At 38.4% G+C, this 6,000-nt stretch overlaps 1 pseudogene; it reads left to right on the top strand.

Moving 5' to 3' along the window:
- Positions 1–495: 495 nt before the first annotated feature.
- Positions 496–2,882, top strand: LOC141367190 (E3 SUMO-protein ligase ZBED1-like; annotated as a pseudogene).
- Positions 2,883–6,000: the final 3,118 nt, after the last annotated feature.

Raw genomic sequence — 6,000 nt, 5'->3', positions numbered from 1 at the left:
TTTTGTACACTTATTTAAGCACTGCAGTTTTAAAACAAGTTTTTTTTAAGCCATTGAAACAATAGATCTATATGCGTGCGTTCTATCTCTGTGTGAGGAGTGCGCAAGACGCGCAACTGCTGCTCTTTTTCTGTCTGTAAGGAGTGCGCAATTCGCGCAACCGCTGCTCATTAAGCTCGTGAGCATTTTCCCGCTTTATTAGCCTTACATACACATATGCGTCATTCCCGTCTTTGCAAGTATCCTCATAAACACGAACATTTAGGGCTTAAGAGAAAGTGAACAGCTAAAAGAGAAAATGTGTAAATGTGTAACATTGGGTCCGGACTAAAGGGGAAGTTACCCAATTTTGCTCCTGTCTGTCACTCATGTTTATGAAATCTCTCACTGCTCTTGACTAAATCCCTTTTATACCTCAAATATATATATATAAATTAGGGCTGGGCATGTTTACGCATTATTTTTTGCGTTAACGCATTCATTTATTAACGCTGACAATTATTTTATTGCAAATTCTCACAGTTTTCATTTATTTATTATTATAATTTTTAAAGGCCATTCTCCGTTGCTGCTAACTGTCTTTGAATACACACACAGACAAACCATTGGTCACCGGGTGGGCGTCATCACGCGTCTCAACCAATGAGAGCATTTGGGGTGGTCCTAAGACTGCATGAGCGCGCTCACATGAACCAGAACAGAAGAGAACTGCGGGAGACAGAAAATGGAGAAAGGTACCGAAATCTTAAATGGACATTTTCAGTTTAAATCTCTTTCAGATGGCGGAGTTGATGGAACCAAAGTTATTTGTAATCACTGTAAAGCTGAATTTTCTTATCACTGGAGTACTTCGAGTCTTAAGTATAACTTAAATGCAGCACACACCATTGATGCCAGCAAACCACCAACCCCAACAAACAGTGGAGGGAGGCTTCGGCAGACTACATTGGATACAGTCTGTGGGAGAAGTATAGATATACGAAAGCAAGAGAGGCTAACAAATGCAATAGCAAAGTGGATAGCTACAAACTGCAGGCCGATTAGTATTGTGGAAGATGTTGGTCTAAAGAACGTTCTTAGGATCGCAACGAATGATAGCACATATGAGCCTCCATCCAGACGCACCATCTCAAGTTGTATGAAAAGGAAAGGACTACAAAAGCGACGACGTTACAGTGTGCACCTACTGTTGCTCTTACTGGAGACTACTGGACATCGCTAGGTAACCACAATTACCTCGGAGTTACAGTACATTATATTGATGATCAATGGGAGCTGCATTCACATGCTCTGACTATAATGAAAACAGATGAGAGACATTTTGCTGAAACGCGCGCGGAACATTTTATGCGTGTTGCACAGCAGTGGGATGTTTCCAATAAAGTCAGCACACTTAGCACAGACAGTGCAAGAAATATGATCGCTGCTGCAAGACATCTGCCTTTTGAACACGTCCTCTGCGTTGAGCACACTCGCCAGCGCTCTGTCACGGTATCTCTGCAGAACAGTGCGTTTGACAATGTCCTGGCCAAATGCCGAAAAGTTGTCGGCCACTTTAAACACAGTCCAGCAATTGCTTCTGAATTAGAACAAAAACAAATCGAACTTGGACATAATGATGAGTCGCCAACCAGATGGAATTAAACTCTGAACATGGTAAAAAGTGTCCGCAGAAACGAACAGCCACTGAGGGATGTCCTCACCACACACAACACCAATATTGCCATGCCAACTACAGCTGAAATGGACAAACTGCAGAAGTTGGAAATGCTACTGGAGCCCTGCAGGTATATTTTACATCATATATTTCTCACTGTCCTGTCTGAGTGCATGTGAGAGAAATTTTGTCAGTGTATCTGTATGTGTGTGAAAATATAGCATAATTATGCAGATGATATTTTTGTGTGCATATAAGTAAGTGAATGCAATATACATTTGGAGTGAAATGGGTTTGATTTTTTTTTAGGTATGTGACAGAACTTCTGGGAGGAGAAAAATATGTTTCATGCTCTGTGGTTCTGCCTGCTTTATGTCATCTTTGTCGTATGATGGAGAGCTCAGATGATGACCCTGCTTATGTGGTCAAATTCAAGTCTACATTCAGAACAGACCTGTAGAAACGCAAGGAAAATGCCAACATTGCATATCTGAAGATTGCTACTGCATTGGACCCGAGATTCAAGGACCTCAAGTGTATACCCAAAGCTGAGAGGGGTGAGGTGTGGGCCTCAGTCAACAACTTACTCAAGGAACAGAGGGTTGTTGCAGAAAAAACCTGTGGAAGCAGTGGCGTAGCAAGTCAGTTCCGGGCCCATATGCAAAAAAATGTACGGGCCCCCTTAAGCCAAAGCCCCCCCCAACTGGCGCGCAGGTCTGTTAACAACATATACTTTTAATAAGGTAGTCAAATATTTTTACTTTACTTTTTTACTTTAAAGGGTAGATTTAAATAAATAAAAATGAAATGTTTTGGGTAGTTTTTGACTCGTGACTAACTTCTTCGCCTTCTCTTTTCTCTTTAAGGCCCCACTTTTATGTTTATAATTGTCCATCCTTAATGTTCATGTAGATAGCCGTTATAGTAACCTCTCACACTGTTTTTTTTTTTCGGTGCGGCGATGCGTCATGTAAAAAAATTATGGCGTAGCAGTCTATGGCAGCCGCAGAGTGCAAAAAAAAATTATAAATGCAAACAAGAAATGACAAAGAAATTAGACATTACGGAGGAATAAGATATCACTACACATGATATGCATACAAAAACATATTTATTGCGGACACAAATAAAAATTTTATTGAATTTTTTTTTATTAAAAGCTGGTGCGGGCCCAGGGCTGGGCCCCCTATTTGCCCGGGCCCATTTGCATGTGCATACCCTGCATGCCCAGATGCTACGCCACTGTGTGGAAGCAACAACATCAAAACCACCAAAGAAAAAGCTAGCCTTATTGGCTACTTCATCAGAGTCTGATTCTGATCAGGAGGAAGACTCGGTTGAGAACATTGTGCGTCGATACAAAGCAGAGCCCATTATCAGTACAGAGAACTGTCTGTTAGAGTGGTGGTCCAAACATGCAGGCTCACACAGCAGGCTGGCCTCTATTGCACAGAAGTACTTGGCCACACCTGCAACAGCCGTACCCTGTGAGAGGCTGTTTTCTCTTGCTGGTCAAATTGTACACAAAAAGAGAGTTTCTTTGTCATCTGTAGGAGTAAGTAAATGTAAAGTCAGAGAAATGGATAAATGCAATTGATAAATTAATGTCAAACATGGACTAAAATGTCCCATACACAGTAAAACTTTTTTTGTTCAAACACTAACTCACTCTAACAGGGACACTTGTTACTAAATATGTTGCTTCCTGATAAAGAAAAGTTTCTGCTGGTACCTGTTCAGAAAAAAACAGCTGTATAAGTGTTAACTCTTTCACCGTCATTGACGAGATATCTCGTCAATTAAAAGAAAACGCTTCCCCGCCAATGACGAGATTTTCCGTCTTTCCGCAATACCGCTATTATCCACCAGGTGGCACCCTTCCACAACTTTTTAAACCCGGAAGTATTGCCCTATGGCAAGCTGCTGCATGTCCGTGTCTGTTTTAAAGATCGCTCTGAATGGGATCTCTATGAAAAGTCTGTCACAAAAATGGAATTATCCCTGCTTTTTGCTCAAAATGTGGTGTTTTTGCAGAAACCTACCCATATTCAAAAGCTGATTACAAAAGAACCACTGAAGGTAGGATGAAACGTTTTTTTTTGTTTGAAAGCAGAGGGTCTGTTCTTTCATTTGGTATATTGTATGTTTATATATTTAAAGAAGAACATTTTCTGGAAGGCATTAAACTTTGGTGAAAATCATGAAAAACGCTGGCGCTGGCTGGCAACTTTTTAAAAAAACGCTAGCGGTGAAAGAGTTAACTGCTTGGAAGTTACCTATTATAATGTTATGATGGGGCTCTGGGCTATAGAGCATAAATTGGTTTTGCCTTTACAGTGGCAACTAGCTTTGGCTTATATACACTAATGTTTAAGTGGAGGTGAAAAAAGCACCTTATATGTCTAAAGTGTTTGCAAAGCAAATATTATTGCACTTTTGTTTATATAGCAGTACTTTTTAAATAAAAGTGTGCAATATACCACTTTTGAAATCATTTTTTTATTTTGCGCATAACAATGCGATTAACTGTGATTAATCACAGTCAAACTGTCATGACTTTGGTCTTTTCGATTGTTCTGTTTCGGTTGCTTTGTTCTGTGTGTGTGTTTTGTGTTTTGACAGCTCTCACATGCGCGTCTGCCACCGGAGTGATCTCATCAGCACTGATTTCTTTCACCTGCGACATCACCTGTTTCTCATTTGTCTCCCCATTCGTTTGGTATTTAAGCTCTCTGTGTTTTGTTGATCCTTGCAAGTTCGTCATTGTTATGTTATTTAGTCTTGTCGTGTTCGCCGCCTGTGTTGGATTTATATTTTTTGACCCTTTTTGTATTGACAGTAATATGCTTATGACTCACGAATGTAATGCTCAGTTAACTGAAATAAACCAGGCTTCATGACGTATGCAGCCTGCATATGCGACCTCCGGAGGATGCAGCTTTCTGTTTGAGAAACGGTCACTGTCAGCGTAAAGTTAAGTTTCTGGCTAAACCTTTTCCTAAAACCTAAACCTAAAAGTTGCTATATCATTTCTGTTGTAAGAATTGGACAAATATTAAAGATTTAAATGGATTTAAACGTTGTTTGGTTAAAAGTAAGCGGCTAAAGTTTAGATTCTAAAGTGAAAGTAACAAAAGTGGGTCCGTTAGCGCCCCCTGCAGGCATTTGTTATAATACATAATGCTGGTTTTAATTACAAAGGATACTTATTACTGCGTTTACTTGTTTTGATACTTTATTTGAACAAATTATTATTGCATTGTAATTATTATGTAATTTTAAAGGTTATTGTTAAATTGGGTCTTTTTTATTACCAAAAATATCAAAACTTCATTATCAATCAGCAAAATAATTGTTAGGGACAGTCCTTGATTCATTAAAACATTTAAAAATAATGTGATTCCAGTTTCCCATTTATTTTATCATTGAGGATTTCTTAAAAAATGTAAAAGTCTCGTCTCGTGAACCCAATCTTGTGTCTCGTCTCGTAGATTAAGTGTCTCATCACACCCCTAATATACATACATATATAATTATTTATTATCATTCCTTTATCGTTGACTGTTTATCTTCAGAGAGCTTGAGTTTTGTTTGTTTTTATCTTCTTTTGATGTTTGTATAAGGTTTTTGTGAGAATTATGAACATTTCTATGGTATTAAAGATTTTAATAACAGAAAAACCTTATTAAAACATAAAAACCCATACAGTGATACATATCAATACCATGATATAAAATGAATCCTATCGTGATAAAAGATTTTGGTCACATCGCCCACCCTTACTACCAGTCATAATTTTTTTAAATACTTTGGCTTAAATAGTGACATTTTTGCATTTAAAATGTCTGCCAATGATGAGGACATTGAGTATTATGTAAAAATAGAAAATCGGCCAAAGATATCGGCCCAGAAAATCAGCATCATATATCGGCCGCCCTGATTTTTACATATCGGAACCAGAGAAAAAATATAGCTGTAGACAGCGATACGGGGCCAAGCAACAATGGTCCTGCAACACGCAACGAAGCTGAAAGGACATGCAATTGAAGAATGCAATGTAGCAGATATGTATGGGAACTATCAGCACACAGGACTCAGAGATGAGAATGAACATAATGAAAAAATAAAAATTTTGAAGTATAATATTTATTTGCATGCTGAAAGAAGGACCGATTAGTCCAATGCTGACCTAGAAAACAATTGAACCACCAAAGCATCATACATGTTACACATGAGACTTAAACCAAAAGAGCACAAACGAAATAAAACCTGTAAAAATAATAAAGTAAAATACAAATAATGAATTGAAGCTTTTGACTCTTAAGTAAGAGACTTCAATTGCT

Source organism: Misgurnus anguillicaudatus, chromosome 10 (genome assembly GCF_027580225.2).
Source record: "Misgurnus anguillicaudatus chromosome 10, ASM2758022v2, whole genome shotgun sequence".
In the NCBI taxonomy this organism is placed as follows: Eukaryota; Metazoa; Chordata; class Actinopteri; order Cypriniformes; family Cobitidae; genus Misgurnus; species Misgurnus anguillicaudatus.
Note: the sequence above shows the minus strand (reverse complement) of the source record. Positions and strands in the feature narration are given on the sequence as shown.